Source organism: Gigantopelta aegis, chromosome 3 (assembly GCF_016097555.1).
Source record: "Gigantopelta aegis isolate Gae_Host chromosome 3, Gae_host_genome, whole genome shotgun sequence".
In the NCBI taxonomy this organism is placed as follows: Eukaryota; Metazoa; Mollusca; class Gastropoda; order Neomphalida; family Peltospiridae; genus Gigantopelta; species Gigantopelta aegis.
In genome coordinates this window covers 75998580-76011957 of record NC_054701.1, presented here as the reverse complement: position 1 = coordinate 76011957, position 13378 = coordinate 75998580, and the positions used below count along the sequence as shown (strand labels likewise).

Genomic DNA, 13378 nt, shown 5'->3' with positions numbered 1-13378 from the left:
ATGTGACCAATTGTTAATTGAAGACAGCCCTTTACCCATAGAAGAGTGTGAGGTTGATGAGACTAGATATCCTTCGTGTGTAATGACTAGGGCTATGGCCAGAAGGGTAACACGAGACCAGGAGGATATTTGTGATTTGTCTGATACGTGTGTGAGCCATGAAATTGGAGTGGATGAGGTTATCAGTAAAATGGTAGATAAGTCAACTGAGGAATTAAATGTGGTGGAACCTGTTGATCTCCCGCAGAGGGGAAATGAACCAGTTGTGTTTGATAGAGGGGACTTACCTTGTAATAGACAAGAGTTAATCCTAGAGCAGGGGGCTGATCCAAGTTTGCTGGCAGCTCGCACTACATTGTTAACTGAGGGTGAGATGGAGGATCAGATGTCAGGTTATTATATGGACAAGGGAGTAGTAATGAATAAGAGTGTGGAGAAGGTTGTGCCTGATAGTGAGGAATGTGTGACAACATGTAGAATTGTGGTGCCCTCTAAGTACCGTCCGTCATTGTTATTGTTAGCACATGAGGAAGTGTTTGCTGGCCACTTAGGGCGGAATAAAACTCATAGTAAACTTGCCTCAGAGTTTTATTGGAAGGGAATGTTTGCAGATGTCAGTAAGCATTGTATGTCAAGTCATGTGTGTCAGGTTCTGGGCAAACCAAATCAGCTAATTCCTCCCTATCCCCTGCAGAAGGTTCCCATAGTTGGGGGAAGCCTTTTCAAAAGTGTTGATAGATGTCGTGGGGCCATTACCGAAAACGCGTTCAGGCAACCAATTCTTGTTAACAATTATGTGCTTAACTACGCGTTTTCCAGAGGCGATTCCCTTAAGGAAGGTTACTGCGTCTGTTGTAGCTAGTGCGCTGCTTAAGTACTTCACGTATACGGGTTTACCAGGTGAAATTCAAAGAGACCGGGGTACGAACTTTATGAGCAAGTTAAACGAAGAAGTACTGTCTATGTTAGATATACGACAGATTCGTTCTGCTGCATTCCACCCCGAGAGCCAGGGCGCAATAGAACGTTTCCAGCAGAGCATGAAATGTATGGTTCGCTGCCATTGTTTCGACTGGGACCAGTCAATTCCTTTCGTGTTGTTCGCAGCACGGGATGCTAAGCAAGAATCCTTAGGATTCACCCCATTTGAGTTGGTCTATGGGCATTCAGCCCGAGGCCCTCTCACATTGGTAAAAGATAGTTGGTTAGACAAGGATAATGCCGAAAACCTGCTGATTTATGTAGGGAGAGTTAGTGATAGGTTGTGGCAGGCGACCGAAGTAGCTAGGAAGCATCTGAGCCATGCTCAAATCAAAATAAAATCAGTGTTTGATAGGAAGACTAGGAGTCGGGAATTTAAACCAGGGGATAAGGTGCTGCTGTACCTTCCCATTAATCGGGGTTCATTGCAGAACAGGTATTTCGGGCCCTATGTTGTGCACAAACGGGTTAATGAGACAGGGTATGTGATAAACACTCCTGATAGGGTTAGGAAAAGTAGTATTAATTTGCTAAAAGGTTATTTTGACAGACTGCCGATAGTTCCAGTGTTACCGGTCCAAATTGAGAGTCACTCAATTTCCTCTGATGACGTCAAGGCTGCAGAGATCAAATTAACCAACAGCAAGATTCTAGCAGACTTGAGCCCCCAGCGAGCAAAGTTGACTACGTTGATACAAGACAATGTTTCCATTTGTCAGGACCTTCCAACGGTTACCAATACCTTAAGCCAGGATGTGCGCTTGGAACCCAAAGATACACCGATTCGACAGCATGCCTATCGCAGAAAACCTGGAAAACGTGCGACACTGAAAAACAAGGAAACGAAGTTCCAGTGGTCAGATGAATGCGAGAAGTCATTCAACCGTCTCAAGCAGATGCGCTCCTCGTCTCCCGTGATGGCAGCACCAAGCAACCGAATGCCTTTCAAGCTAGCTGTGGATGCCAGTGACGGGGGAGCTGGAGCTGTGATGTTCCAAGAAGACGAAGACGGATTGGACCATCCTAATGAGAACCTCCAACCCAACCAGAGAGTTTGAGATGGAGACTTCTTCTGCAGGAATTCCCAATTACCATTGAACACATCAAGGGCACTTCCAATGTAATCGATGATGCCCTGTCCCGAAGTTGAACGTTATGATAATGTGTTGACATTCTTGATTTCTGTTTTGTTTTTATTTTATTGTATACCAGGGACTCGGAGACTCCGTGTGATTACTGGTAGTCACCGTATTACTATGTGTTATAAATGCCGGGATGCGTCGGTTAACGCACATTTTGTTTTAATGTAGTATATTTCCCTATTCCTAGAGTAGAGGAAATATCCTTTTTGAGGTGGGTGTGTGTGATGGAACCTGCTGTTATTTGTTTCGAAGGGCCGTGTTCAGTCCCAATATGCACTTAGACTAGGTGGGCACTGTTACGTAATACCTTCGCGCGACCGTACCCCCTACTACACACCCAGACCAGTGGCGGAGGCCATGTGGCCAGTAATTACGTAATACCTCCGCTAGTTCGGTACGACCGGGGTATTGCTGGCGAACTAGGCGACGACCAGTCTAGGCTTCTAATAAAGATATGCCGTCTTGGTCGCGGTGGGAAATATCACTTGATAGGGGGAGGACCGCGATGTTCCCCCAGGCGATATTCGGTTTTTTAATAAATAGGTAGGGTTTTAGAAATATCAGGCAGAAACAAAAGGAAGGCTCCCAGGGAACGATAGTCCGTCCGGACTGGTAAATATTATTTCTGCTCTGTTGTATAACCTTGATGTGATTGATGTGACTTTAAATATTTTAATACTGTATTATACCAATATTATTTAAACGGTGTTTCCGGTAATCTGACGAAGTAAACTGTAGGATTCATTGTTCTAATATTATTAAAGCTTAGCCAGTCATCCTAGAGGACCTAGGTAAACTGTAGGTTATTGTCTTTATGGTGATATGGTGATATGGTGATATGTACCAGTATTAATTCTGTATTATAAGGTTACTGAACGAGTAGTTACAGGTTAATTAAAAATTAACCAGTTATTAATTAAGTTCCCCTGGAAGCGTTTCTCAATTATCACACGTGTGGGTGTTGTGTCACGGTGAAGTGATTAGAATATTGTGTAAATTAGACACCTAGAGATTAACTAATTAAGTGATCAGTTCTGGGTTATTATTTGTTGTTGTTAATTAACTACTGCGGCAGTATATTTGTCAGCGTAGTATTAATACAGATTCCAAAGTGTATGGTGTTTTGTTGTGTTTTCTAGTGAACTAAACGTGCTATATTACATATACTTTATATAAGATCTTATCTCTGATCATACCTAGAGACGAGCCACGCGGGTATAACTGCCCGTTACGGAGAGATCTAATAGATATACAGTTAGGAGAAATATTTGGATAATCGTGTTTTATTCAGTTACGGGTATTATAGGATCCCCGTGACAATACATTTCCATTCACGTGAAGTGTTTTTTTGTAATCCTGGTTTTTGTAATACCACAAAATGTATTTTTCGTATTTCTTAAAAACGGACGCACGTTTGAGAAAAAACCGTTGAGCAGACAAGGTCTAATCTATTTTTAGACGGGATATTTCCATTTCAATGTCACAGACGTTGGCATACCACGTGACCGTTATCATTTTGGTTCGGTTTGTTTTCTCGTGCACCGTTCACGCAATCAACATCCGATTTGTTGTTGTTCATTTGTGAGATTTTTCTTCACAGTTCGTGAACATTTTCAGTAACAATAAAGTGTCTCAATACAAAACGTTACAAACCCTTAAAACCAATAATTTTGCTAAGTCTTACAATATAGGGGATACAACCAGGACAGAACAGTTGGAACATGTCCAGGAGAGGTGAAAAGAACGCACCCCAAGTCTGTGCGCACTCTGTGAAATTTGTCGTGACGCAGGCATTGTTGTGCTTCGAGCGACATCTACCGGTGACATCAGAATACTAACTTTCAAAATGGTTTCAAGCAACTGGGACATGGGGATTCCCATGGTATTTATCGATATAAAACCTGCTTTTTCACTCCATTTGATAAAACCGTGATCTAAGTGTGTTACAGGTTTGTAGATTAACCAAATTATAATTTATTGTCGCTGGATGGAACTAGGGTGTGCGGCTTTAAGATACTTGGAGGTATAGTGGTGGCATGGATATTATGTCTGATGGGTGTTTTATGTTTTGCTAAAGGGCTATTCCAGAAATAAATGTATGGAGGGTGTTGTGAAATTAATTGTTTCAAAGAGCATGATCCTTTAAAATTAAATTTCAATGTTTCACCGTGGTCAGCTACGTCTAAACTTGACGTTTACCCTTCTTTCATGATTTGAAGTAATTAACGTGTAGATGGACGGACCAATGTCCGAGATTAAATGGTATGTCATTATAGTTCAATAAATACTTAAAGGGACATTCCTGAGTTTGCTGCAATTGTTAAGATGTTATCGACTAACAGAGACTTTTTAACGATTGTATTATAATTTACATCTCAAATATATTTTCCTGCACAACATATCAGTGGCTGTATATTAAAGGGACATTCCTGAGTTTGCTGCAATTTTTAAGATGTTATCGACTAACAGAGACTTTTGGACGACTGTAATTACATATCAAATAATTAATTTTTTTTGCATAAAATATTAGTGGCTGTATATTAAACGTGTTTCTGATCGTTCTAATATTTGTACTTGATTAAATTTCATTTTATTTCCTAAAAACTATTTTTTTTTTCGTACGTACGAAATTATTTGAAGACAAAATCCAGTTTGGGCTTCTTACAAAATTTAAGACGACCAGAAACAATGAATATACAGACACTGATATTGTAAACAAGAAAATATATTTGATATGTAAGTTTAATCGCAGAAATATTTTATTAGTCTGAAACATCTTACAATGCAGCAAACTCGGGAATATCCTTTAAAACGTGTTTTCCCCTACGTGTGCATTAACCTCACCGTGGTGCAGGGGTGAACATTCTTTTATAGAATGGCCAATAAATGCACAACGCCTCGTATGAGGCGCCTTGTTTGCCGTGAGGTGCGACCCGTGAAGTGGATGATGGGATCCTGGTGGTTGAGTTATGGTTAATGTCTGCAACTGAGTATATTGCCATTGACAATACACCACTTTGGCCCGGAGTTCATGTAGACGGGAGGTCAGGAATGGCCCGACCTGATCAATCGGCTGGTCACGCCATGCTCTAGAGCAGACAACCTCTTGTTTTGTTTATACAGTCAAGAACAAAGATTGTTTGCTTTACCGTTTGTATATGTTGCTCTTGAAGCGGTGGCTAGGGTCAATTGGGTGATTTATTGTTTGTTTATTGCCCAAGTATATCAACCATGTATCCCTGGCATGGCTGTCTGCTGGTTATCCGCAGCACCATGTTCCCTTGTTGGACTCGGTGGTGGGTGGGGGGCATGGTTGATGAACCTTTCATCCTTTAAATATGGAGAAACCGAAAATTCAAATACCAAATTCTGATGGGACCCTGAAAAGGGTCCACACCGAAGTTTCGGACTTCTTGTCTTCGGACGAGGAGTCCATGAAATCAAAGTATACTGTGAAGAAATTCAAAGTGATTTCTTCACAAAATTGGCCAAGGTTCCTTGCCATCAGTTCTACTGATGATGGGGCCTTGAACAAATTATCCCCGTTTGCCATTCAAAAGGCAATTATTGGCTTGGCTGGTGAGCCAAAATCCGTTAAAAAAAAATCAAAAATGGGCTGTTGGTTGAATGTTCAACCGACAAGCATTCAACTTGCCTCCTGAAGTCGAGTTTTTTTATAACGTGCCGATTAAGGTAACTCTGTCAGTGAAGACGAAATGTGTCAAAATTTAAGATCTCAGTGTGTTACTGTGGTGAGGAGGATAAAGGTTCGTCGAAAGAATGACTTGTTACCGACGAATACTTGTATCCTCACCTTTAACGTCCCTACCCTTCCTCAATCTGTCAAAGCCGGTTACCTTAATATTCCTGTTGAACCCTTTATTCCAAACCTCTTGCGTTGCTTCAAATGCTAGAGGTTTGGCCATGGTAAGAAAACATGTCGTGGAAAACTTACATGTGCTCATTGTGGTCTGTTACTCGCGAGAGTGTCCGCGGTGGAAACTGGAAAAAAGAGTTCAACAGGTAAAGGTACACAATAAACTGTCCTTCACGGATGCCAGGAGGTTGGTGGAGACAGCAACACCTACAGTCGGTGACAAGTCATATGCAGCTGCTGCCAAAGTCGCCACTAAAAGTGTTGCAGTTAATACAGACCTCACCTGGCATTGCGATGAAGCCAAATACAAGAAACTGTCTGATATTGAGAAGGCGCAAAAAGCAGCAAAAAAACAAAACATTACACCCCAGAAAAAGGAAACTGAGACACAAGTGTCATTGGATTTTAAAAATTCACCAAATAGGTCGAGCACTAGTCTCCCTAAGACAGGCAATGGCACAAAGAAATCTCCAAAGAAGGCTACAGAAGTACTGTCTGGTAGGCTGAAAAAGATCGAACTACGTTCGGTCCCGATCAGCAATATGTATGATACTTCGGCTAATATCGGTGATGATGATGATATGGAGATTTCATCTCCAGATCATTGCCGATCACAAAGACCACCAGCAAAGCCAAAGATAAAACCCATACTTCCTCCCGATGAAAAATAAAGTTATCCAGTGGAACTGTCGTGGGCTTAGGCCCAATTTTCATGAATTAGTCTTCTAATTCAAAACTATAATCCTTTTCCAGTGTGTCTTCAGGAAACTTTCCTGAAGGATACTGACAGTATTAACATCAGAGAATTTAATCTCTACCATAAATGTCAAGAAACTGAAAATAGAAAGTCTGGGGGCGTTTCCATTATTGTAAATGAAAACATTCCCCAGAGTAAAGTTACATTAAAGACAAATTTGCAAGCTGTGGCTGTAAAGGTCACAGCTCATAAAACTATTACTCTCTGTTCAGTTTATTTACCCCCTCGAAACAATTATAATTTTTACCCAAGAGACTTTCAAGATCTTCTTGATCAACTCCCTACTCCCTTTGTTATCATGGGAGATTTTAATGCTCACCATACTTTGTGGGGATGCGATGACATAAATAATAGAGGTAAACAATTAGAAGACTTAATTCTCAAAAATTGACAATATTATTTAATGATAATCCTGCAAGTGGTTCTTTCACATCCATCGATTTAACCCTTTGTAGTCCATCACTTTGTCTTGATTTCTCCTGGAAAGTGTGTCCTGACCCTTGTGGCAGTGACCACTTTCCAATTATTTTGGAGAATGATGGACCTCCATCACTTGAAAGAGCTCAGAGATGGAGGTTGACGGAGGCAAATTGGGATGAATGGCGGCATCTGTGCAGCACTTAGCCCGAGTACTCTGACTGTAAGAGAGCTAGACGGACATTTGGACATAAGCACGCTCTCGTTACAGTCGGAGACCAACCTATGTCTTTTTTTGGCAATTCCTGACTACCAAACGGTAGGCAACGAGTCCCGCTCTAATACCACAACAATCCTGTTTGACGTCAAATACCTTTACATCAATCATTTTCGAGTTAAGTGATACAAAAAAATCCACATATTAATCACTAATACACATACTACAGAAAGAAACCCGACAGCACCCACATTCAGCTACGCTTCGTGACACTCCGTCGCAACAATTACAAAGCTCGGCGATCTATTTCGAGACTGGGCGATTCCGCCTTGTGCAGCAGTTACAGGGGTCGTCTCATAAGAGGAGGCAGTACGTAGCACATACTTTTGCCGTATCCTGTCGATAACACCCCAAATGTATCCTTCAAATTCAAAATGGAATCAATAATGTGTAATTGTTTTGGCTCAATGACGTAATGAAATCCAAATTCATCCAAAACGGCATTAGCCAACTCTTCCATGTTGTAACTTCGCTTGATATGAGACGGCCCCTGTAACTGCTGCACAAGGCGGAATCGCCCAGTGCGCGATCACGTGGTCTACGTCTCGAAATAGATCGCCGAGCTTTGCAATTGTTGCGACGGAGTGTCACGAAGCGTAGCTCAATGTGGGTGCTGTCGGGTTTCTTTCTGTAGTAAGTGTATTAGTCATTAATATGTGTATTTTTTTGTATCACTTAACTCGAAAATGATTGATGTAAAGGTATTTGACGTCAAACATAGGATTGTTGTGGTATTAGAGCGGGACTCGTTGCCTACCGTTTGGTAGTCAGGAATTGCCAAAAAAAGACATAGGTTGGTCTCCGACTGTAATGAGAGCGTGTTTATGTCCAAATGTCCGTCTAGCTCTCTTACAGTCAGAGTACTCGGGCTATGCAGCACTCTACTGCATCAAACTGCCATGGCCGGTGCCGATGATCCCATGTCTTTGTTCACCTCCATCTTGAAAGATATTGCAGAGGAAACTATTCCTAAGACTTCGGCAGTACCGAAGCGTTTCAATAAACCATGGTTCAATGACACTTGCAAAGATGCAATCAAGGAGCAAAACGGGACCCTCGAGAGGTTCAAACGCGAGCCTACCGGGGATAACCTGAATAGCTGTCGCATTGCTCGGGCAAAGGCTCGTAAAGCTATCTGTCAGACAGAGTAAGAAATCATCTTGGAGAAATTATGTCTCCAAGTTGACTTCTCAAACATCTGTGAAATCTGTCTGGAATAGGATACGTAAAATCAAGGGAAAAGAATCCAATAATACAGTTCGCCATTTGTCTGTCAATGACACAGATGTGACGTCTCATCGTGACATTCATTGCCAATGCATTGGCAGACAATTTCTCCCATAACTCTTCTTCTTCTTGCAGTACAGATGCTTTTACATCTGTCAGAAATAAAGCTGAAAAGCAACCTATTAACTTTTCATCTAAAAATGCTGAAGTATACAACAGGCACTTCTCCTTGGAGTTGCAGGACGCTCTACGTAGAGCCCATGATACTTCGGTAGGACCAGATGAAATACATTATCAACTCTTAAAAAACTTACCTGAATCATCCTTAATGGTTCTATTAAATATCTTTAACAAAATCTGGATTTCGGGTGACTTTCCTTCTGATTGGAGAAAAGCCATTGTCATTCCTATTCCTAAGCCTGGTAAGGATCCAACAGATCCTACCAGTTATCGCCCTATTGCTTTGACAAGTTGCATTTGTAAAACCATGGAAAGAATGATCAACCGTAGACTTGTCTTGTATCTTGAATCCCACAAATTGCTTACTAACATGCAATGTGGGTTCAGGACTAGACGTAGCACGGTTGATCATCTTGTTAGATTTGAAAAGTTTTGTAGAGGTGCTTTTATCCATAACCAGCATTTGGTATCGGTCTTTCTTTACCTCGAGAAAGCTTATGATACCACGTGGAAGTATGGGATTTTGAAAGACCTGCACGGAATGGGCTTAAGAGGCCGTATGCCTGACTTTTATCTCAAATTTCTTACAGAATAGGTCTTTCAAGGTACGAGTGGGATCTACGTTATCCGATTCTCACTCCCAAGAGATGGGTGTGCCTCAAGGTAGCATCCTGTCAGTAACTTTATTTTCCGTGAAAATTAACAGCATCACCCAGTGTTTAAAACCTGGCGTTGATAGCTCGTTATATGTCGACGATTTTCAGATTTGCTACAGGTCGTCCAGTATGAGTATCATTGAACGTCAGTTGCAGCTTTGTTTGAATAAACTTCAACAATGGGCAACTGACAATGGATTTCGATTCTCAAAGTCAAAAACAGTCTGTATGCATATCTGCCGGAAAAGAGGTCACCATTTAGATCCACAGCTGTTTCTGGACAAAACTCCGGTTCCAGTTGTGGAGGAGACCAAATTTCTGGGGGTTATTTTTGACAGGAGGCTATCTTTTGTTCCTCATTTACAGTATGTGAAAAAGAAGGGCTTAAAGGCCCTCAATATCTTAAAGGTTATTGGCAAGACTGAATGGGGAGCAGATCGAAAGGTTATGCTCCGACTTTATAGATCTTTAGTTCGGTCTAAACTTGATTATGGGTGCATTGTGTATGGGTCAGCACGTAAATCTTACTTGCAAATGCTAGATCCTATACACAACCAGGGACTTAGGCTTTGTCTTGATCCTTTCAAAACATCTCCTGTGGAGAGCTTGTACGTCGATGCACACGAACCTAGTTTGGGTGCTAGACGTGCAAAGCTTTCTCTGCAGTATGCTACAAAGATTAAATCAATGCCAAAACATCCTGCACACAATGCGGTGTTTGATAATAAATATATGAAGTTATTTGATGCGAAACCGAATGCGATTCGAACATTTGGTCTTCGCATTAAGCAGTTTCCAACATTGATTTAACAGACATTTTGGAAACGCCTTCATATTTTATTTTGCCACCTTGGTGTATAAAACCACCAAAAAATTGTATTCGATCTTGTGCATCTAAAAAAGGATCGCACAGATGCAGTTATTTATAAACAACATTTGATGGAAATCCACAGACGGATCACGGGATGGGAATTCTGTGGCTTGTGCTCATCAGACGCAATAATTTCCATTAGATTGCCCGATTCAGCATCAATCTTTACTGCTGAAATTTGGGCAATCATTAAAGCTCTGGAACAGATTAAGGATTCATGTGCATCCAAGTATATTATTTTTACAGACTCACTTTCGTGTCTCCATGCTCTACAGTACATGAAATTGGAGCACCCCTTAGTTGGGGGGATGGTGATACGGAAGTGTGTCTTTTTATCAATTGCCAATAAAGATGTTATATTTTGCTGGGTACCCAGCCATGTTGGCATTAAGGGTAACGAAAAGGCAGATGTTACTGCCAAGTCTGCTTTGAACTTGCCCGGTGTCCATGTTGGTATCCCCTACAGTGATTTTAAATTTCATATTAACCAATATATCTTTTCGACTTGGCAAGGTGATTGGGACGGTGCGGTTGCGAATAAGCTTCATTCTGTCAAGGTAGTCCTGGGAGAGTGGCAGTCATCTTACAGGCGGTGCAGGAAGGATGAAGTACTCTTATGCCGTGCCCGTATTGGCCATACATATTTGACGCATTCATTTATTTTAAAGAAGGACCCTCCTCAGTGTGGACACTGTCAGTACACTGACTGTGCGGCACATTTTGGTGGAGTGTGATCATCTCAAGCAGACGAGAAATGATATATTTGGCAACAGAAATGTTTTGGAATCGTTTAAATTCCACCCAATGTTGATTGTAAAGTTTTTAAAACACTGACTTCTATACAAAATTCTAAGATATACTTAACTCGATTTTATATATTGTATTATACTTTCCCGCCACAGCTCCTTACACTGTGGTTTTACATAACTATATATAAATAATATGTTCATATACTTACCATTTGTGACACTCAATAGCCGATATGTATTTTTGTGCTGGGGTGTCGTTAAACAAACATTCATTCATTTATTCATTCATTCATTAAACGTATTTCTGATCGTTCTAATATTTGTACTAGCGTAAATTTCATTTTATTTCCTAAAATATGTTTTTTCGTACGTACGAAATTATTAGAAGACAAAATCGAGTTTGGGCTTCTTACAAATATTAAGACGATAAGAAACACATTGAATATAGGCCTACAGATAGTGATATTCTAAACAAGAAAATATATTTAATATGTAAGTTTAATCGTAGAAATATTTTATTAGTCGGAAACATCTTACAATGCAGCAATCTCGGGTATGTCCCTTTAACTGAATATTAATACTGGAGTTATTTCATTAAAAAAAGTATTTCTCGATAATGTCGTCTGCTTTGCGAGTGGAAATGCACGAAACAAACTATTTCCGGTTTGCTGTAAAGCACTGTTGGTTAATAGACCGGAACCGTGGCGTTATCGCTTAACCTGCGAAAACGATGTTATTGAATTAATTAATGTTATGAATAATAATTAATATTGATATTAGGAATACATGGTCAGATATTTGTTGATTTGTGTATCCGTTGTTTATTGTAAAACCTTATTGTGTTTTTCTTGAGATTATATTTGACGTCATACTAGAGATTCAAAAAGACCAGTGACGTCAATGTTGGGGTATAAATAGAACTGTTACGTCAGTTATAAACAGTTGGATCCAAATTTTGACAGTAATCGAGCTTAAGTTATAGTGATCACGTTTTATTGAATATGTGTTCTTACATTTTGGATAGCATTGAGAGGTAAATGGACGATTGTCTTTAGCTCCCTTTGCGATCTTTCTAAATTAATAGGTTATTCAATTTAAATTATTTTAACGTAAAGTTTTGGGATCCAACTCAATAATTACACTTTCTTGTTTATTAAATTTAGGATAGATAATTAATTAATTGGTCATTGAGAGCATCTTGATATAATGGGCGATTGTCTAGTCTCACTGGGTCCCTATTTATCAAAGAACTTAAGTTTTGACTTAACTTTCAACTTAATTTTTTGAAAATGACTTATTTAAGTCAAAAACTTAAGAAAAACTTATTGTCCGAACCAAATTGTTAAGAACTACGAAAAATTACTCTCCTACCTTTAATTGCCGTTAGATTTCCTCCAAAGTTTGTCCAGACACAAATCGCAAAAAACCCATTACAATGACACAAATTCCACATACCAGGCCCCGTGCTTATAAAACTTTTAAAGTCTAGATTTTAAATCAAGAAAGTGGTGCTTATAAAACTTTTAAAGTCTAGACTTCAGACTTTAACTAAAGTGTAAACTTTAAATTTAAAGTCTGGTAACCCACCAGACTTTAACCTAAAGTCTCAAACAATCTATCCCACAGTACATCATCTGAAATGGCTGATATCAGACGACGCCGGCGTCTACGAGATCATTCTAGGGCCCTTAGGGTGTTTAAAGATCGTTCAAACCCGTTGGAAGAGATGTCTCGAGAAAACGTGTTTAGAAGATTCCGTTTCTTACCGGAAACTATAGTGTACATCACTTCTCTGATTCTAGTGTCACTGCATCGTTCGACTGCAAGAAATATGTCTCTGCCTCCACTTTATCAAGTTCTCATTGCCCTAAGATATTTGGGATGTGGTGCGAACCACATGGTTATAGGTGACTGTATGAATGTGTCTCGGGCGACAGTCGGTCGTATTGTTATCGACGTGTGTTGTGCAATTACAGCCATTTCCGCTCAGTTCATTTCCTGGCCAAATCATGAGCACATACGCCAAGTCAAACAAGCTTTTCGTGATATCGCTGGTAATAATTATTCTTTGAAACTTATTTGCTACAATCTCTTAAAAGGAAATGACACATAAGTTGATCGCTCTGTTTGCGAGAGTGTTATCAAGGGAAACAATTTCATTCAATCGACAGATACAGTTCATTGCCATAATTTTTTTCATGTTACCATAAAAAGAACCCCACAATCATATTGATAGCATTTTAG

The 13378-nt window shown here is 40.1% G+C and overlaps 1 long non-coding RNA gene across 1 annotated transcript in view; it reads right to left on the bottom strand.

Annotated features, from left to right (window-relative positions):
* LOC121392644 overlaps positions 1-11763 on the bottom strand; it is a 31309-nt gene extending 19546 nt beyond the window's left edge. The window contains exon 1 of the long non-coding RNA XR_005960526.1: positions 11672-11763. This is a non-coding gene — a long non-coding RNA (uncharacterized LOC121392644). The remainder of the gene's footprint in view (positions 1-11671) is intronic.
* Between the last annotated feature and the right edge of the window lie 1615 nt (positions 11764-13378).